This window comes from Mustela nivalis (assembly GCF_964662115.1).
Source record: "Mustela nivalis genome assembly, contig: HAP1_SCAFFOLD_1818, whole genome shotgun sequence".
NCBI classification, from domain to species: domain Eukaryota; kingdom Metazoa; phylum Chordata; class Mammalia; order Carnivora; family Mustelidae; genus Mustela; species Mustela nivalis.
The window spans coordinates 59,581-82,013 of NW_028134846.1; the positions used below are offsets into that span (position 1 = coordinate 59,581).

Genomic DNA, 22,433 nt, shown 5'->3' on the forward strand with positions numbered 1-22,433 from the left:
TTATTAAAGAATTTCCTCTAACAAACAGTATGTTTTGAAGGTTGCTAGCAGGAAAGTGTTGTACGACATGGAAGTAATCAGAAAATGTGATCTAAAATTCTGCTTTCAAGGGCGCCTGGGTGGCTCAGTGGGTTAAAATTCTGCTTTCAAGAAGCTATAACAGTAAGTACTGAGCATTAGCTATTATATGCTATGGATGAATAACTGAAATCTACATTTGAAACTATTGGTACACTATATGTTACCTAATTGAATTTTAAAAAGTTAATAAAAAAAACCACTATTTTATAAAACAATATTCCCAACAGGCTCTTTTGCTTTAAAATACTCACTTTGTTTCCTCTCCGAGAGAACACCAAATGGCTGATGACGCCGGTGCTGCGAGAGGGCCCTGAGGGCCCGGGGGCCCTGGAATGGGAGGCCGCGGCGGTTTCCGCGGTGGCTTCGGCAGCGGCATCCGGGGCCGGGGCGGGCCGGGGCCGTGGTCGGGGCCGGGGCCGAGGCCGCGGAGCTCGCGGGGGCAAGGCCGCGGACAAGGAGTGGATCCCCGTCACCAAGCTGGGCCGCCTGGTCAAAGACATGAAGATCAAGTCCCTGGAGGAGATCTATCTCTTCTCCCTGCCCATCAAGGAGTCTGAGATCATCGACTTCTTCCTGGGAGCCTCCCTCAAGGACGAGGTTTTGAAGATCATGCCTGTGCAGAAGCAGACGCGCGCGGGCCAGCGGACCAGGTTCAAGGCATTTGTCGCCATCGGAGATTACAATGGACACGTCGGTTTGGATGTCAAGTGTTCCAAGGAGGTAGCCACTGCCATCCGCGGAGCCATCATTCTGGCGAAGCTTTCCATTGTCCCTGTGCGGCGAGGCTACTGGGGGAACAAGATCGGCAAGCCCCACACTGTCCCGTGCAAGGTGACTGGCCGCTGTGGCTCTGTGCTGGTGCGTCTCATCCCCGCCCCCAGAGGCACTGGCATTGTCTCGGCCCCTGTGCCCAAGAAACTGCTGATGATGGCTGGTATTGACGACTGCTACACCTCGGCCAGGGGCTGCACTGCCACCCTAGGGAACTTTGCCAAGGCTACTTTCGATGCCATCTCCAAGACCTACAGCTATCTCACCCCTGATCTCTGGAAGGAGACTGTGTTCACCAAGTCTCCCTATCAGGAGTTCACGGACCATCTTGTGAAGACCCACACCAGAGTCTCTGTTCAGAGGACCCAGGCTCCAGCTGTGGCTACTACATAGTTTTATACAAGAAAAATAAACTGAACTAAAGCTTGAAAAAAAAATACTCACTTTGTAATGAGAGTCATTACTTTTGTCTAGCCAAATCTTATAGCACTGTTTATCCCTTCCCTGCTTTATCCCTTCCCAGTATCAATAAAGGCTCACTTGGGTTACCTAGAAGCCATGAGAAAGCTTGTAATAGATCTGGCTGGTTTTCACCAGCAATTTGACCACCATGTGCACAGGGAAGTCTATTGATAAAGGCTTTATTGCAATAAGTTGCAAATACATGGATGATTTTGAATTCTCTTTCTTGAGGTCTTGTTTCATGATAATAAATTTAGGGTGGCTTATTGGAATGGATGTTATTAACATATCTTCATAGTTATAAGCACATGGAATTGTAAAATAGATGAATGAATGTGGCATTACTGACAACTGTCCTCATTTTGAAATCAAATTACAGTGTACTAAGATGAGGAAGCAAAGCAGATTTGGGATTATGAGTGAAATAATTTTAAAAAGTATTAGGGGTATGATCGGACTATTGGGTAATTCAGTAGAAAAATGTCTACTGATTGAGATTCTGTGTTCCCTGATTTCAGAGAGAAGTTAAGATAAATAAGTAACACGAGGAGACTAGGAAGCCAAACATAAGTGATAATTTTGTGCCAGGGTGTGTATACATCTGTTTATCTTCTTGCTTTACCACTAAGGTTGCTCCTAGAGGAGAGTTTAAATATGTGTTGGAGCTAATCTCTGTGGATTACACAAGAAACCACATCCTACAGCTCTCCCTGAAACACCCCTTATGATTTCAATGTAATTTGGTTTTTGCATTTTTAGAAATAACAAAATACTTTGCAAACTCATCTACTTTATTACCATCACAAGTGAGTCAGCTGACTCCACATTTTAACACAGTGACAGTCACAGAGGAATGGAGGAATGAGTAGAGTTATCAATATATGTGCTTTTAAGAAGTATGACAGGGTAGCAGCTATTTCCAGGAACCAAAACATGGGTCAGCAGCTGTGCAGGAAAAGTGATGGAATAAATGACTCATTTCAGAGGAGTTCTATAACATATTAGTTCTATAATGTATCTTCAGCCCCCAATTACCCGCTTTGATCTAAAGATAAGGATTTACAGTTAAGGTCCCATTTATGATTTGACTGGTAGGGTCTGAATCATGTTTACTATTGTTTTGACTATTACTTGAAACCTATAGTAGTACTTGGGATATGTGTTGTGTATTCTGTGAACATGTGCTATTTTTAGATTAGATAATTTCTGTCTCGAACCCCTGTTCATTTGTTTGTTTTTGTTTATTTGATAGTGGTTTCAGTAAATGGATATATCTGAAAAATTGCAAAGCCACTATTAAAACAAGTTATTATTATATATAGCATGGAATTGCACATTCCTCCTTTGAATCCGACAGAGCTTCACCATATCCTTAACAATTTGGGAAAAACATGCTATTATTTTTCTTTATAAAATTTCTCCTGTTAGGCTGTGATGGTTGTCATCAGCAGTAACTCCTCTGAAGGCTTTGTCAAAAGAGTTGAAAAAATTGGAAAGGTGTGTGAATGAAGCTGTTTGTTGAATATAAAGAAAAGAGCATTGAAATACAATTCACACTCTTACTTCTCCTTCTATGCTTTCAGATGTTTGTCATTTGAAAATTTTGCTTCTAGAAGAGATGCCCTATATAATTCTTACTTTAAGGAGCAAGTTGCTTTTATAATTTTTTTTATTATTCTACCATTCCAGTATTTCCATTTAAATTAAATTCAATACCATTTAAAAAAAATCAAAAGTGCAGCCAGTATTCAATTCCTGGGCTAAATAATTTTAGAAAGCTTTGTGTTATTGAACCTACGGGGTTTTTATGTAGTTTTAACTCTTTCTTTCTGTGATTTTTCCCATTAGTCATGTAAGTGACTGCAATATAACAGACATTGAGGATAAAGAAGGACTGAATAGAACAATCCTTGGCCTCATGAAGTTGAGAATCTAGCAAGGGAGTCAAACAATTCAATCATTCAGAGACAATTTATTGAGTGCCTGGCCTAAGATGAGCACAACAAAACCCCAGCCCAGAGGAATCATTTTAATGGGAGAGATAGATAATAGGTAAGCCAACTTTAAAAAAAAAACGTACTGATTTTTCTTTAATAGAGATGCATATTTGAACTAAATAAGCACATTTTTAAAAGAGCAGTGATTGAGAAGAGGTTTTTAAACTGAGTGGTCCAAAAGGGCCTCCCTGAAAAAGTCTGTTTTGAACAGATTTCTGAATAATATCAGCTAGGAAGCTGCGTAAAAATCTCAGGGATGGGTGATTTTTCCAGTCGAAAAACTGTAAAGGCTCCAAAGTCACAATAGAGCTATAAGTTTCTCTAATAAAGTAACTTCTGACAAAGAATGAGAAGAAATAACTAACCCAGGTTTGAAAGAAAAGGGACAGACTTTCTATGGAATTCATATTTAATTAAAGCTCTAAAGGACAAAAATACAATAGAGCAAAATTCTGGTCACGCTGATATACCTAACGAAAGTTCATAAACAAGCTTTGGGTAGCAAAGAGTGTGTGGGAATGTTGGTAAGAACAGTGGGGAAGAGTCATCCCTGAACATGTTCTTAAATGAAGCAATTCTTGGGTTGTTTTAAAGGGTGAATTCGAGTTTGCCTAAGTGATTAGAGAAGGATGCCTCAGCTTATGGAAGTTCAAAGCCATAAAGATGTGATAAACTACTGCAGATATTTTCATGTATATTTGTTGTTGCTTCTAGTAATGGTGATCTAAAAACTCCTACTTAAGACAACTAAAAATCCAGACAAAATAGCTTTTAAAGTTAAAAATATCAGAATGATTATAAAAATAAGTGAGGGATTACTGGGCCAAAATACAAAATACAATGAGAGCCTAGAGATATATGCCCTGAAGCCATTTTAGCTATGAGAGCATTTGAAACTGCTAAAACACACTGAGCTGTGTTGTTCATAGACTCTTGATACTAGAGAAACAAAATTCAAAATCCAGCAGCAATCAAATTTGAGGACTTTGGTACAACCCAAATTTAACTTGAGATCCACAAAGCACAAGGAGAAGCAGAAATAAGACTATAGCCTACCTTGCCTTCTGTGTAAACTGAGAAAGTCAATCACTGAATTTGGAGTATGATTGTCTTGTAGAGTCTCAGATATAAGAGAAAATCCTACCAAGGAGGACCATACCATTATTATAGCTCTTAATTATCCCTACTCAATAAGAGTTTCAAATATAATGTCTTGAACATAGCAAAATGTAACAAAGCACACAAAGAAAAACCATTAACAAGATTTGATAGACAAAATGGGATTAAGTATGATGTTAAAATGATCAATAAAGATTGTAAAATGGCTTGATTACTCTGCTCAAAGAAATGAGAGGGGAAGCAAATTGAACCAAAAACTGACACTAAAAATGATATTGAGAAAGGTTTTATAAATGAACAAATGGATACTCTAGAACTTTAAAGATGTGACAGCTAATTTAAGGTACCACAGGGGTGCCTGGGTGGCTCACTTAATTAAACCTCCAATTCTTTTTCCTTTTTTTTTTAACACCTTAATTTTATTTTATCTCTTTCATTTGGCTCAGGTCATGATGTCAGGGTTGTGAAATAGAGCCCAGAGTTGGGCTCTGTGCTGAGCCTGGAGTCTGCTTAAGATTCTTTTCCCTTCTTTTTCTATCCCTCCCTGCACTCTCACTTGCTCGCTCTCTCTTGCTTGCAAATAAATAGATAGATAGATAGATAGATAATAGACAAAGAAAAATAAAAGCAGATTATGAAAATAAATATAAAGATTTTGAAATGAAAACAAGTTCAAAATAAAATAGAGAAGACCTACACAGCTTAAAGTTCATTCAGAAAATCTACTATTAAAGAAGTCAGTATGACACAATGTTAAGATATCAAAAGATTTGAGCATGCACTTTTCAGAAAGGGTAATCCAAATGGCCACTCATATATAAAAACTGTTTATCTTTATTATTAATCTGGAATTAAATTAAATTAAATTAATAATAAATTAAAACCTAAAATGACATACTATTACACACTTACCATATTGGGCAACAGTAAAATTGCCTTGCAAGAATGTGAAAGAATGAAAGTGCCCATAATAAAAACATTTGAGGTAAGTTGGACAATATTTAGAAAACTTAAAAATAAAAATAAAAATTTGGTCCATTCCTAGAAATACAACATGGAACTAAATGAATATTTTCACCAGGATATGCAAACAGATGATTATAGCTATTTCATTCATAACAGCAGATCAGTAGTGGTCTATTTGCACAATGTTACATTAAATAAGAGAGAATATTAACAAACTGGGAGGAGGGGCTAGGTTGTTATCATAAACAGATCTTCTATGGTGCTGATTATGTTCTATTTCTCAAAATCTTTAAGTTAAAAAAGTTTTCACATTATATCTAGATAGATAGATGATAGATAGATATCCCAGAAGCTGCAATGCTAGGCTAAGACCAGGCTTTAAAGGGCTTTTCTATACTCTACTAAATACTTGAAACCATTCATTATATCATAGCTCAGTGTTCAAATCTCCATTTGTTTCCTCAGGTTCCTAATATTTACCTTAAGGTGACCTGATCCAGACTTTTGATCACCTTTGTCTAAATATTTCTATTTTAACAAAGTCCTTTTTAACACTGAGAGACTAAAACTTAGAAAAATACTCTTTTATCTCACTAGAGTGGAAAATATATAGTTACCCATTAACTAATGATATCCATGTCTACATTAGATCAATGACATTTTTAATTCTTGGGAGCTTTTGGTTAAATGAAATTTTTAAGCTTCCTTTAAATGAAGCTTTAAGCCATCACCACATGAATAAAATTAAAGAACCAAATGAAAACAGGCCAAGTATTTACAGAGTAATAGAATGTGCAATGGTAAGAGTACAATTCTGAAATCATAAAGCCTAAATTAGTGTGATGCATTTTTGCTACCCATGTAATCATAAACCAGTTATCCAAATGTGTTAGCCTCAGTTTTTTCACCCATGAAATGGTGATGATAATACTTATTATGCTGCGTTGTTGTGTGTATGTGATGAAGCATGGAGCATGAGAATCTCATATTCCATGCTAAAATGATAGCTATTTTTATACTTATAATAATTCTAGTAATAGTAATTAAATTGTTCAAAATGGTAATATTCATTTATATTGAGGCATTGTATTGACTATTCATAGACACATTTACCAAAATAAATTTCATTTTACTTTACCCCCTCTGAGGATATATATTCCCTAATTCAATATGAATCTCTTTATGAATAATAATTATCATAATAAATATGCTGATTTGTCTTCTATTTGTTTTTAGGGAGGTATCCTTTACTGTTGAACATGAAACTTAAGCAAGTCTGTCTTATTCAAAATTTGCATGCTGTTTTCTTATGAAACTAGATTATAGAGTTGTATGAAATAAATTCATGCAGTTAAGACATTGATGTTTGGAACACTGGGTGGTCAGTTTAGTATTTCAAAAAAAGATTTTAAATTTAAACCTTAAAACTGAGCTCTTTCAGCCTTATTTATAGACCATCCTTCATGTTTCATAAGTACTCCTCCATTGTAAACTAAGTAATACTTTTTGTCACAGTGTATATAATGAAAATGGATTTTATATTCTATTATTTCAGAGTTAGTTGCAGTTTCTACTGCCTTACTTCATTTTTTGAAAAATAGATTAATTCTACAAAAAGTTTTTTCCAGGTTTATTGAAAAAAATCGACATATTTGTAAATTTAAGAAATGATTTCTTATAGCATTGCAAACCTTTAACATTGTGTAAATTTTGTACAATTTGATAAATTGGTATACATCTTTATTGCAATATAATCTACATAAAAATGTTAATACATCTACTATCTCGTATAGTTGCCACTGTTTTTTATGCATTTATCATAAGGAATTTTAAGATCTACTCTCTTAGCAACTTTTATGTATATAGTATAGTAGAGATAAACTTCAGAGGTCTTGTGGGTTTTGTTCCAGACTGCCTCAATAAAGTGATTATCTCAATAAACTAAGTCAAATTATTATATTTTTTGGTTTCCCAGTGCATATAAAAAATTATGTTTCCCAGTGCATATAAAAAATAAAAACTATACTGCACTGTTCAAAAGCATTATGTTTTTAAAGAAAAACAATGTATATACCTTAAGTACACTAGTTCTGAGTTTTCAGTGGGTCATAATTACTGATCACAGATCACCATAACAAATACAATAATAATGAAAAAACTTGATATATTGCAAGAATTACCAACATGTGACAAAGAGACACAAAATGAACAAATGTTGTTAGAGAAATGGTGGCAGCAGACCTCTTTTATACAAGATTGCTATAAACTTTCAACTTGTAAGAATGTGATATATGCAAAGTTTAATAAAGGGAAGCACAATAAAAAAAAGTATGTATATCTTATTAACTATGATCATCATGCTGTACATTAGATCCCCAGAACTTTTTCATATTATAGTTGCAAGTTTGCACCCTTGGACCACCTTACTCCACCCCAGGTTCACCCCTTGTCAACTCAACTCTAAGTTTCCATTAGTTTTCCTTTTCCTCAGATTCTGTATGTAAGGGATATCATAATACATAAATTAAAAAAATATACAAAATCTTTGAAATATTTCACTTAGAATAATACCTTCAAGATCCATCCATGCTGTTGTAAATGGCAGTATTTCTTAATTTTTCATGGTTAAGTAGTATTCCGTAGTATATATTTACCATACTTATTTTACTCATTCATCCATTAATGGATACTGAAGTTATTTCCATCTCTTGCTTAGAGTTAATAATTTTATAATAAACATAAGAGTGCAGATATGTCTTTGAACAGTGAACTTCGTTTTCTTTAGATAGATACCTAGAAGTGGGATTACTGAATCATATGGTAATTTTACTTTTAATAATATGAATAATCTCCATACTGTTTTCCATACAAATTTATATCCCTATTACAGTGCATAAGTTCCCCGTTTTCCCCAATATTTACCAAAATTGGTTAGTTTCAATTTTTTGGTAGTATATATTCTAATATCTTGCTGTGTTTTTCAGAGGTAAACAACAACAACAACAACATAAGGACTTTGCCCTGAGATTTTTACGTTGAGCACTTTTTAATGCTCCTGTTGGTCATTTATATAACTTTTTTGAAAAAAAAAGTCTATTGAGATCCTTTTGCTATTTTTTTAATCATATATTTTTTTCTATTTGTATCTGTTGGTTATTAACCTCTTTTCAGATATAAGATTCGTAAGTATTTTCTTACATTCTGTGGATTGTGTTTTCATTCTCTCTCCCTTTTTTTGGCAATGCAGATACGTTAGTTTGATGTAATACCATTTATTTATTTTTGCTTTTTTTGCTTGTGTTTTTAGTCTGGTATCCAAAAAACTATTGGCAAGACCAATGTCAAGGAGAATTTTTCCTATGTTTTCCTTTAGGAAATTTAGTTTCATGCATCACCTTTAAGTCTTTAATCTATTTCAAGTTCAGACTTATGAGTGATATAAGGTTCCCTTTTCATACTGTTTATGTGACTATTCAGTTTTAAATATCATTTATTGAACAGACTATCTTTCCCCATTACATATGTTGGCCCCTGTCAAATATTAGGTGACTGTATGAAAGGATTTATTTCTGGACTCTCAATTCTGTTCTACTTGTTTATTGGTCTGTTTTTATGCCAGTATACTTTATTGTTTTGAGCATGAGGGCTTTGTAGTATAGTTTCAAATCAAGAAGTGTAATCTCCCTTCTTCATTCTTTCTCAGAACTGCTTTGATTATTTGTTGTCTTTTATGGTCTCATATAAACTTTAGGATTCTTTACTTACTTCTGTAAAACAATAATATTGGATTTTTTTTTAAGATTTTTAATTTATTTATTTGACAGAGAGAGATGACAAGCAGGCAGAGAGGCAGGCAGAGAGAGAAGAGGAAGCAGGCTTCCTGCTGAGCAGAGAGCCTGATGCGGGGCTCGATCCCAGGACCCTGGGATCATGACCAGAGCCGAAGGCAGCGGCTTAACCCACTGAGCCACCCAGGCGCCCCTAACATTGGATTTTTGATAGGAATTGGATTTACAGATGGTTTACGGTAGTATGGACATTTTAACAATGTTAATTCTTACCATTCATAAATATGAGCTATCTTTCCATTTCTGTCACCTTCAATTTCTTTATCAATGTCATAGTTTATGGAGTACAGATCTTTCATCTTCTTAGTTAAATCTATTCCTAAGTATTTTATTATTTTTGATGCTATTGTGAATTAGATTGTTTTCTTTATTTTTTCAGATAGTTCATCATTAGAATGTTAAAATGCTCCTGTCTTGTGCTTACTTTGGCAGCACATATACTAAAATTGGAATGATGCAGAGAAGATTAGCGTGATCACTGAACAAGGATGACATGACAAACTGGGAAGCAGTCCATAAAAAAAAAAAAGAAACAAAACAAAATTCTTTTCTTTTATATATTGATCTTGTATTTGGTAATTTTACTAAATTTGTTTATTCAAATTTTTTGTGAATTTTTTAGGATTTTTTAACATGTAAGTTCATGTTATCCAAAAAAAGAAAATTTTACTTCTTCCTTTTTTTTTTTTTTTTTTGGACTCTCTTATTTCTTTGTGTTCCTTGTTTCTCTGGCTAGGACATCCACTACTGTGTCAAATGAGAGTAGTGAAAATGGACACACTTGTCTTTCTTCTGATCTTTAAGGGGAAAACTTTCAAAAGTTTTGATTGAATATGAGATTAGCTCTGGGCTTGCAATCTGTGTTTTTTCTTTAATGGGTTTTTTAAATTATTTTTTAAAATTTTTTATATAATGTGTTTTTATCCCTAGGGGTACAGGTCTGTGATTCACAGCACTCACCATCACTCACCATAGCACCTGCCCTCTCCAATGTCCATACCCCCACCATCCTCTCCCAACACACCTCCCCCCAGCAACCCTCAGTCTGTTTTGTGAGATTCAGTCTTTTATGGTTTGTCTCCCTCCTAATACCATCTTTTTTTATTTTTTTTTCGTACGCCCGAAACTGCCTATGTTGCATCTCCACTTCATCATATCAGGGAGATCATATGATAGTTGTCTTTCTCAGATTGATTTATTTCGCCAAGCATAATACCCTCTAGTTCCATCCACGTCATCACAAATAGCAGGATTTCATTTTTTTTTGATGGCTGCATAGTATTCCATTGAACATATATACCACATATTATTTATTGATTCATCTGTTGAAGGACATTTAGTTTCTTTCCATAGTTTAACTATTGTGGACATTGCTGCTATAAACATTTGGGTGCATGTGCCCCTTCAGAATGCCACGTTTGTATCTGTAGGGTATATACCCAGTACTACAAGCACTGGGTCATAGGGTAGTTCTATTTTCAGCTTTTTGAGGCACGTCCACGCTGTTTTCCAGAGTGGTTGCACCAGCTTGCATTCCCACATACAGTGTAGGAGGGTTGCCCTTTCTCCACATCCTCGCCAGCATCTGTCATTGACTGACTTGTTCATTTTAGCCATTCTGAACGGTGTGAGGTGGTATCTCATTCTGGTTTTGATTTGTATTTCCCTGATGCCGAGTGATGTGGAGCATTTTTTCATGTGTCTGTTGGCCATTTGAATGTATTCTTTGATGGAACATGATAGTGAGCTTAGGGAATCACCAAGTTAATGAAAGAGGTGCCTCTTGTAGGTGAAGTAAGAGTGAGAGAAAGAAAAGAGGGCTTATCCTAGATTGGAGAACTCGGGGCTGAAAAGGACCCTCATCTGGGAGCAGAGAAAGTGGTCCAGAATCAGAGGCACAGAGGACTCCCAACACCTTCCACAGAAGCGGAGCACCTAAAGACATAGTGCCATTACCCCTGAAAATCTAGGCATGGAGGTATTCTCTTTAGGCAAATAGGCATCGGAGAATAGTTTGTCCATAGCCCAGTCACTGACTTCAAGAGGAAAAGCTATACCAGCTCTCGAAGCAGGCCGGATAGCTCAAGCAACAGCAGCCAAGCCAAAATCCTTATCCCCTGCATTTCTGAACAATGACAGAGCAGCGGTTCTGTCTAGAACCAGGAGGTATTCAGAAGTCAATTGTTGGGTCCCGGGTTGTGTCCATCAGTTCAGACGCGGCCTTCAGATCAACTCATGATTCCAGGGCCTTGGCATTGACTCTGTTCTCAGGTTCTCTGCTCAGGGGCAAGTAAGCTTCTCCCTCTCCAGCTCCACCCCCTGATTGGGATCTCTCTGCCTCTCTGTCCAAACGTGCATGTGCATGTTCGATAAGATAACAAAGACAAAAACAGTGCACAATAATTGACTGGGGCCAAAGGATGTTTTATTGAATTTGGACCTAGGTTCCTATGGAGGGCAGCCAGGTATAGAGAACCTCCCACCATCCTAAAATGCCCGACCTTCGCTTGGAGCTTCCTTGTTCATTCTCCTGTTCTTTGCCTTCCTGGATCTCCTCACCAACCTGCAGCATCCGCTGTCTGTCGTGCTGTACTGACCCCTTGTTAACACATTGTGCATCCTCTCGGGGCTCCATTGGAACATGCCCATCTTCCTCAAGAGGCACTGTTTGCTTATCGCATGTAACCATTTGGGGGATGGTCATGAGAGGGTGAAGGCAGGCTTGTGCTGCCACATCTCCATGCAGTTCCACAGAGGGTAGCTGATCCACCATGAGGGAGTGCTCAAGGTTCTTCCACATTCGAATCCTCTTCAATGCGTCCTTTTGCACATACAAGTTGTCTTCCTGAAATGGGCACGGAAGTCTTTCAGTTGGCTTCATTGGGCTATGGGTCTCTTCCAACATGCTCTCCGTTGGCTTCTGTGGACTCCAAGAACATGAGTCCGTCCTGGACCTAAGGTTCTAGGGTGTAGACTCTGCCTTGGATGCATGGTCTTTTTGGAAGATTGGGAGGCCTTGTTGGCACCGTTTCTGGAGACCATCGAGGTACTCGTGTGCTTGCTGTGGAAGACTCCAGACATGTCTTTGGCACGGTTGTGGGGGTTCACTTTGAGCTTCCCTTGGGTGGACCTTTTCCTGTTGAGATGCTCCATGATTTGGTGGGAGGGTCTCACCCTTACGCAGGGCTCAGATTTCCTCCCCTGAGGCATTGCTTGCGGTCTGTTAGTTTCTTGGCTTGTCGTTGCTAAGATGGAATGCGGCATCTTGCCTTTCTCCGAGGTCCAGAGGGCTGGTGCTGACACTCACGACCAAATACTATGAATTGGGCCATGGAGAAGGTGACACCGACTCGCTTCGCAAACTGCCTTGGTGAGAGACCCAGGCGGCTCCAGCAGTTTGGGACGGCCTGGGGTCCTCTTGGCCCACCCATGACTACTCCAGTCAAGTGTAGTGATCAGGCCTGGGTTGATGAGGAGTGGTTGCTATGACCTCAAAGCTTTGTGACATCACAGATGCTGGCTTCACTGAAGCAGCTGTCCCTCTCCCATGACCTTGGTGTCCTATGGCTTTAAGTAGGAAGCCCCAGGAAGGACAAAACAAGAGCCCTCTGAACCTGATCAAGAACTCAGGATGTCTTGTGGTTTAATGTCAAACTTCCCCTTTCTGGAGACATAGAGGAAGGAAAATGACATTCAGTATACCTTCCTTTAGGCCAAAATATCCCCAGAGACGGCAAGGTGTCCTTTTACACTACAATTTCTAGATATCTCAAGAAAAGGTGAGGTCGCGTGTATGAGCAGCTCTCCGTGGGGTTTTTCGTCCTGTGGGTGAGAGCGTACTTTGTCAGCGTCTTTTGCTTATGGGTCAGTGATGACTAAGGTACGGAAAGTCCCTTTCCGAGGTAAAAGGTGAGGGCATCGCTATATGGTGCCGTCTGTGTCCTCGTCTCCTAGTGTTCTGAAACACGCGGCTAAGGGATGAGGCCTCTGTCTACCTGGCTTTCCCTTAAATACCTTTGAAAGTCTTTGAGGAGAGTGACCTTCTGCATCAGAGCTAACTCTCAGAGAGGTCTACCGAACCCGTTGTTATTATTAGTTAACTGTACTTGTTGTGGTAACGGGTATAGACATGTGGACCAAGACTCTTTAGTCAGAAGGAAAGGGACGGCGTATATAGACGGCTTGCAAGGCCCATTCGAGCAGACCTTTGGAGTGAGCCGCAATGCCCTTGCAAGGACTAGTGGATCAGGATGTTTGGGTCCATTTCGGCACCTCAGTATTCCTCTGCCATCGAAGTGAATGAACCCCTGGAACTTGCCTTGACATGAATGTCCCATGCCCTGCTGTTGGGAAATGGAAAAGGCAAGCAGAAAAAGGGAAATATCATATGGCTTCCCACAATATGTGCCTCGGGAGGAATACCTTGGCCCTAGTAAAGGAAGGGAATAATGAAGGGCAAGAAGTCAGAGAAGGAGACCCACCAGGAGTGACTCAGGACTCTGAGAATCCAGCTGAGGGCTACCAAAAAGATAACTGATTAATGGGTGGTCAGGAGTTGTGGCATATATTAGGAGGAGCACTAGGACGTCCATGCAACTAAAGCATCCGTGAATACTCTGTCAAAAATGGATGATGGATGATAGGCAGGCTTTCTCAACAGAACAGCAACAAGAACAACATCAATTCATAGGAAAACAATGTGGCCCTCTCAAAACCAAAGGAAGTCACAGGGAGAAAAGGAAAGAATTATATTGTTTATTATCTTTCCTTATTGAAATGACATGGGTGGGTTTCCTAAAATGTCCTTCTTTGAATTGGGTCTTTATCCTTGTAAATTAGAGTTTACCCACCTCTTCCATCTCTGGATTTGATGAGAGGACATGACAATGCCTTCACTAAATACATAGAAGAGTGGCCCAAGCAAATGACTTGACCTGGCCTTCTGTGTGTTGGCAGGGGTTGGATTACTGCTTCAAAGGCTTCCGTCTAAACTAGAGAGCTGAGATTTTGTAGGTTTCCTGACCTAATCTTGGAAGTTTCTATGTGTCTGGGAATTTATCCTTTTCTCTCAGTTCTTGGATTTGCTAGCATAAATGTGTGGCTATGCCTTTTCGGTTATTCTTTTTTCCTTGCTACCAGTTGTGATGTGGTTTCATACTTGCAGCTGTGTGCTTGTCTCCCTGTTTTATCCCAGTAATGGCTTCTGCGGTTTGTTCCTGTTGTCAAAACTCAAGTGTGAGATCTCCTGATTTTTTTCCTATTGGTTTGTTTGTATTTCCTTAATTTTGATAATCACATGTCTGATTTCAATTTTTCTGTTAACTTTGGAGTTCGGTTTTTCTTCATCTTGTTCCTTCAGTCGTCCTTTTAGGTGGCTTTCTTTTTCGGTGTTTTTAAATTTTGGAAATGCACACATTTAACCCTATATTGTTTCCCCATAAAATGTTTTGGCATCCTCCTCTAAGTTTCTTAGAATTCCTTCGTTCATGGCTCTTCTTTTCCTTTGGATTTTCTTTCTTGCATTCATTGCAGTTCGTGAATGTGTTGTGTTTTCCACTTTAGTGTCTGGCTGTATTTCCAATTTGAAAGTGATATCTTCCTGTTTTCATACCTTCGTGATGATAAGTGCACAGGATAGGTTTTGACTTCTCTTCCATGAATTATGACTGGATTTGGACTCGAGCTCATGACCTGCGATAGACAAAGTTAGGTCTGCTGCTGGGAAGAACATATCTTATTGTCCTCAGAGACGCAATCTTACTCATGGACCCCCCAAAGTTCAGGTGGTCTCGAATGCCCATGTGGACGTCTGTTATTCCTTAGCACCTTCCCATCCAGATAATCTGTCCTGTGCTTAACCTGGATATCATAGTTGCCAACAGTATTGGATAAACGTCGCCATCTCCATTCCTGTGTGTTCATAGGCTTCCAACGTTTAGATACACCTTTTTTCATGGTGGATATGTTGGCAATTCATCCAGGTTTCTGATGTTTTGATGCTCCATCAAGACAAAACACCTTCCGCTTAGCTTTTTTCTCTCGAAGGCATAAAATGACTCTCGCTGACTTATGCACAAACACTTTGGCTCTCTTCTCCTTGGGAATAGCATAACCTACATCTTCCCTGTTTCTTCACTTGCAAGCTATGAGTATCTTTATAGTCGAAGGAAATCTCCTATGGGCAACAGAAGGACGAGCCTGTTTAATATTTGCTGTTTTCTTATGGATGTTTCTATTTTTTTTTTTTTTTTTGATTTGGAATTTCAACCACTGTTACAAACTGTTTGTATTGACGGGAGTCTTTAGTCCTGAGTACTGAATGTATTATTGACAGGTAATAGTTCACTTTCTCATTTCGGTTGGCTTCTGACTTGGATTCTATTTGCCTTTCACCTATATGGTATTTTCTTGGGGTTGCTTCATTGGTACGATTCCTCGCTTCCTTCCCATATTTTGCATGTCTTATCTTTGTGTGTTTGCATGTGCATGTGTTAATGCTGTGTGGTGTGTGTGTGTTTCACATCACAATTATTATTAAAATACGAGAGAATGGAATTCGGTCTCTTGTGGGTAGCAATTCAATTTGACATGCTTTGAAATCTCACATTCCATTAGTTTCAGGAAATCTCCTTAAAGGAATGTCATCTCTTGTCCTCTTCAAGAATCCCGTGTTCTCACAAAACGGCCTTCCAACAAACAGCACCATTTGAATTCCTCATTAGAGTCATAATGTTTGTCCCAATACCCTTTCTTTTTCGTATGTTTCTTGACTGTCATGAGTTAGTGAAATCGTCTGTTTATTGTCTTTCTGAGAATGATAGATGTGACAAAGTCCAATGCTCTCCGCAAGACTGCCATAAGAGACATGTGGAAGAATTCCTTCTTGCTTATGTCACAGTACAAATTGTGGTGACATGAAGACACTGAGATGGTAGTAGTGTCTAATAACCTCATGCTTCTTCAACCATGAAGGCAACAAAAAGATGACCACAACAACTGCAGTGGGGTGGAAATTGACCTGAAGCCTACAAGGTAAACTCCACAGCGAAAGAGAACGGAAGTTGCAGAGATGATGGGAGAAGGTTGGAGACATGGCTCAGGGGAGATTTGGTTGGTTCGTGGATCAGAGGGCTGGAGTCCATGAAGAGGACCAAAGCACAGGAGAGCAGGGCACCCTGGGAACACACAAGGAACCTGTTTCCCAGTGCCGTTGACTGTGAGACGCAGAGGGTCTGAAGGGCACGAGTACTTGACAACACAAGTGTTGAGGGCTAAAGTTTTCCTATCAGCAGGCTTGGCAGACATCAACTTGAAAGAACACCATCTTTTTCCTGCATATGACACCAACAAGCGACCAGGAGCAGACAGCCTGGAGACAATGATCAGAGAGAGACAATACCAAGAGACGCAGTGGGAAGATGATGAGTCGTGGGAGTGATTCCGTGAAAGGCAGTGTTCGTGGAGATGACTCAATGTGGACATAATAAATTTTGGCTCTCACAACAGCAGCATCAAGACAGAGCTTGGCCAAGACAGGTATGTGAGGACAGAGACTCCCTAGCCAGCCAACACAAAATACCAACAGTGGAACACTTGGAGGATTGCCTTCCTCAGTCCAAGATGCTTAGTCCAAGGAGAACAGACTCTCCCATACGGGACGAGAAGAAAGCTTTGACCACATGTTCTCTTCTGAACACAGCATTCTGCAGGCCTGCGTTCTGTTGAGTTGGTAGAGTTTCTCCTTTCACAGGCACACCAGAGCCCACCAAGGTAAACCTCAGCATATTCAGCCCGGACCCTAAAAACAACAAACGGCCGGAAAGGAGAGCTACTGCAAATGACTGGCCTCCAGGACAGGGTCAGCCACAACACAAACAGCAGTGGCATGCATGCCACATACACTCTACAAACACACACACGCATGCACTCAACAAACCTTAAGGGCGAGCCCTGGGTCACTCACGGATCACTTCCTCCTAAATAAATTACCCTCAGGTTAGAAAACAGAATGAGTTTAACGAATACAGAGAGGTGACAGAGACTTAGATCCAATGCAAAGATGGAAGAATCAATTGATTCCCAGGTAAAGGAAGAAGGAGTGATTACGACTAGGCAGTCAGAGTGAAACCTCTACATAGAGCACGCCCGATGCGGGATAGAAAGCTGTGGCCTGGATACTCGCTGTACATCAGAAAACATAGGAGATATCAGAGAGTCTCGAAACACAGAGATAAAACTGATAAAGATAAAAACACCTAAAGAACTCCTGAAGAGAAGATTGGCAGGAGACTGGATGCAAAGTTCGGGAACATGGTAGAAGTGGAGGATCCAATTAGGAACCGAGAAGAACAAGCCTAGAAAATAAGGATGCAAATTCTAAGAGAGAAGGCAGAATGATGGAACATGATAGTGAGCTTAGGGAATCTCTAAGGAAATGAAAGAGGTGCCTCTTGTAGGTGAATTAAGAGTGAGAGAAAGAAAAGAGGGCTGATCCTAGATTAGAGAACTCGGGGCTGGAAAGGACCCTCATCTGGGAGCAGAGAAAGTGGTCCAGAATCAGAGGCACAGAGAACTCCCAACACCTTCCACAGAAGCGGAGCACCTAAAGACATAGTGCCATTCCCCCCGGAAAATCTAGGCATGGAGGTATTCTCTTTAGGCAAATAGGCATCGGAGAATAGTTTGTCCATAGCCCAGTCACTGACTTCAAGAGGAAAAGCTATACCAGCTCTCGAAGCAGGCCGGATAGCTCAAGCAACAGCAGCCAAGCCAAAATCCTTATCCCCTGCATTTCTGAACAATGACAGAGCAGCGGTTCTGTCTAGAACCAGGAGGTATTCAGAAGTCAATTGTTGGGTCCCGGGTTGTGTCCATCAGTTCAGACGCGGCCTTCAGATCAACTCATGATTCCAGGGCCTTGGCATTGACTCTGTTCTCAGGTTCTCTGCTCAGGGGCAAGTAAGCTTCTCCCTCTCCAGCTCCACCCCCTGATTGGGATCTCTCTGCCTCTCTGTCCAAACGTGCATGTGCATGTTCGATAAGATAACAAAGACAAAAACAGTGCACAATAATTGACTGGGGCCAAAGGATGTTTTATTGAATTTGGACCTAGGTTCCTATGGAGGGCAGCCAGGTATAGAGAACCTCCCACCATCCTAAAATGCCCGACCTTCGCTTGGAGCTTCCTTGTTCATTCTCCTGTTCTTTGCCTTCCTGGATCTCCTCACCAACCTGCAGCATCCGCTGTCTGTCGTGCTGTACTGACCCCTTGTTAACACATTGTGCATCCTCTCGGGGCTCCATTGGAACATGCCCATCTTCCTCAAGAGGCACTGTTTGCTTATCGCATGTAACCATTTGGGGGATGGTCATGAGAGGGTGAAGGCAGGCTTGTGCTGCCACATCTCCATGCAGTTCCACAGAGGGTAGCTGATCCACCATGAGGGAGTGCTCAAGGTTCTTCCACATTCGAATCCTCTTCAATGCGTCCTTTTGCACATACAAGTTGTCTTCCTGAAATGGGCACCGAAGTCTTTCAGATGGCTTCACTTGGGCTTGGGTCTCTTCCAACATGCTCTCCGTTGGCTTCTGTGGACTCCAAGAACATGAGTCCGTCCTGGACCTAAGGTCCTCTGCCTTGGATGAATGGTGTTTTTGGAAGATTGGGAGGCCTTGTTGGCACCGTTTCTGGAGACCATCGAGGTACTCGTGTGCTTGCTGTGGAAGATTCCAGACATGTCTTTGGCACGGTTGCGGGGGTTCACTTTGAGCTTCCCTTGGGTGGACCTTTTCCTGTTGAGATGCTCCATGATTTGGTGGGAGGGTCTCACCCTTACGCAGGGCTCGGATTTCCTCCCCTGAGGCTTTGCTTGTGGTCTGTTAGTTTCTTGGCCTGTCGTGGCTAAGATGGAATGAGGGATCCTTGCCTTTCTCCGAGGTCCAGAGGGCTGGTGCTGACACTCACGACCAAATACTACGAATTGGGCCATGGAGAAGTTGACACCGACTCGCTTCGCAAACTGCCTTGGTGAGAGACCCAGGCGGCTCCAGCGGTTTGGGATGGCTTGGGGTCCTCTTGGCCCACCCATGACTACTCCAGTCAAGTGTAGTGATCAGGCCTGGGTTGATGAGGAGTGGTTGCTATGACCTCAAGGTTTGTGACATCACAGATGCTGGCTTCACTGAAGCAGCTGTCCCTCTCCCATGACCTTGGTGTCCTATGGCTTTAAGTAGGAAGCCCCGGGAAGGACAGAACAAGAGCCCTCTGAACCTGATCAAGAACTCAGGATGTCTTGTGGGTTAATGTCCAACTTCCCCTTTCTGGAGACATAGAGGAAGGAAAATGACATTCAGTATACCTTCCTTTAGGCCAACATATCCCCAGAGACGGCAAGGTGTCCTTTTACACTACAATTTCTAGATATCTCAAGAAAAGGTGAGGCCTCGCGGGTATAAGCAGCTCTCCGTGGGTTTTCTCGTCCTGTGGGTGAGAGCGTACTTTGTCAGCGTCTTTTGCCTATGGGTCAGTGATGACTAAGATACGGAAAGTCCCTTTCGGAGGTAAAAGGTGAGGGCATCGCTATATGGTGCTGTCTGTGGCCTCGTCTCCTAGTGTTCTGAAACACGCGGCTAAGGGATGAGGCCTCTGTCTACCTGGCTTTCCCTTAAATACCTTTGCAAAGTCTTTGAGGAGAGTGATATTCTGCATCTGAGCTAACTCTCAATGAAGAGGCCTGGACCGAACCCGTTGTTATTATTAGTTAACTGTACTTGTTGTGGTAACGGGTATAAACATATGGACCAAGACTCTTTAGTCAGAAGGAAAGGGACGGCCTATACCGAAGGCTTGCAAGGCCCATTCGAGCAGAACTTTGGAGTGAGTCGCAATGCCCTTGCAAGGACTAGTGGATCAGGAAGTTTGGGTCCATTTCGGCACCACAGTATTCCTCTGCCGTCGAGTGAATGAACCCCTGGACCTTGCCTTGACATGAATGTCCCATGCCCTGCTGTTGGGAAATGGAAAAGGCAAGCAAACAAAGGGAAATGTCATATGGCTACCCACAATATGTGCCTCGGGAGGAATACCTTGGCCCACTTAAGGAAGGGAATAATAAAGGGCAAGAAGTCAGAGAAGGAGACCCACCAGGAGTGACTCAGGACTCTGAGAATCCAGCTGAGGGCTACCGAAAAGAGAACTAATTAATGGGTGGTCAGGAGTTGTGGCATATATTAGGAGGAGCACTAGGACGTCCATGCAACTAAAGCATCCGTGAATACTCTGTCAAAAATGGATGATGGATGATAGGCAGGCTTTCTCAACAGATAGCAACAACAACATCAATTCATAGGAAAACAATGTGGCCCTCTCAAAACCAAAGGAAGTCACAGGGAGAAAAGGAAAGAATTATATTGTTTATTATCTTTCCTTATTGAAATGACATTGGGTGGGTTTCCTAAAATGTCCTTCTTTGAATTGGGTCTTTATCCTTGTGAATTAGAGCTTACCCGCCTCTTCCATCTCTGGATTTGATGAGAGGACATGACAATGCCTTCACTAAATACCTAGAAGAGTGGCCCAGGAAAATGATCTTTTAGGCCAACCTTTCTCCAGAGATGGCAAAGTTTTCCTATTTCCTCTGAAATATCTAGAGATATCAGAAACAACAAGTCCTCTGGTATATCATCCCGTCTCTCTGAGGTTTGTCATCCTTTGCATGAGAGAGTGACATTATACATTATAGCTAATCCTTAAGGAGGAGCAATGGACAGCACTCCTTGTTACCATTATTTATCTCTACCTACTGTGTTAATGGGTATAACCCTGTTGACCAAGTCTCTTTAATCAAAGGAAAATTAATGGCTTATATCGATGGTCTGCAAGGCTCACTTGAACAGAACTGAGGATTGAGCTGCTATGTCCTTGCAAAGACTAGTGGATAAAGAAGGTGTGGTCCATATTGGCAACAGAGTATTCCTCAGCAATTAGGGAGGATGAACTCTTGATTCTTGCACTGGCATGAATGCCACAGGACTGGGTTTGTGAAATGAAATGGGCAAGAAGACATAGGGAAATATCATATGGCTTCTCTCATATGTGCCCTAGGACGAATACCACGGCCCTTAGTAGAAAGAAGGAAAAACTGAAGGGGATAAGTCAGAGAAGGAGACAAACCAGGAGTAACTCAGAACTCTGAGGAATCAAGCTGAGAGTCAAGGAAAAAAGAGACATGCAGGGAATGAGGGAACGGGCTAATGGGTGTTGAAGAGTTCTGGCATATCTTAGGCGGAGTACTAGGTCATATATGGAACTGAAGCATCAGTGAATACTCTGTCAAAAATGGATGATGGATGACAGGCTGGCTTCCTCAACAGTACAAAATAATACAAAAACAAGCTGGCCCTTTCAAATGCAGGTGAAGACAGACAGAGAAAAGGAAAGAATTATATTTTTATTATGTTTAATTATTGAAATGGAATATAATTTATTTCCTAAAATGTCATTATTTGAATTGGGTCTTTATACTAGTAAAGTGGAGTTCATCCACCTCCTCCATTTGTGGAATTGATGAGAAGAAAATGGCATTGCCTTCTCTAAATGTCTAGAAGAGTTGAACAGGAAATGATTTGCACCTCGCCATCTGTGTGTTGACAGGGGTTTGATTACTGCTTCAAACGCTTTAGTCACTACTACAGAGCTGAGATTTTGTAGGTTTCCTGACCTAATCTTTGGAGTGAATATGTGTCTTGGAATTTATCCTTTTCTCTCAGTTCTTTTCTTTTGGGTTTGCTTCATTAGTGCTATTCTTCACTTCCTCCCCATCTTTTGTGTGTCTTATGTGTGTGTGTGTGTGTGTGTGTGTGTGTGTGTGTGTGCTGAGTGTGTTTCAAATAACAATTATAATTAAATTGATGGAGATAGGAAGTCGGTATTTAATGGATAGCAGTTCCATTTGACATGCCTTGAAAACTCACATTCCCTCTCTTTCAGCCACATTTCCTACAAAGAATGTCATCTTTTGTCCTCTTTGATAAACACATATTTTCTCAAACCTGACCTCAACAAACACCACATTTTGTGTGCCTGGGTAGTGTCGTATTATTTGTCCATTTTTCCCTTGCTTTTTCATATGTCTCTTGACAGTCATGAGAGAGTGAAATTGTATGTTATTTGTCTTTCTGGGACTGATAG

General features: G+C 40.5%; 1 pseudogene across 1 annotated transcript; it reads left to right on the forward strand.

Annotated features, from left to right (window-relative positions):
• Nucleotides 1-359: 359 nt before the first annotated feature.
• On the forward strand, nt 360-1,289 carry LOC309858063 (small ribosomal subunit protein uS5 pseudogene; annotated as a pseudogene). Its single transcript has one exon. The product of its transcript is annotated as a small ribosomal subunit protein uS5 pseudogene (transcript).
• Nucleotides 1,290-22,433: the final 21,144 nt, after the last annotated feature.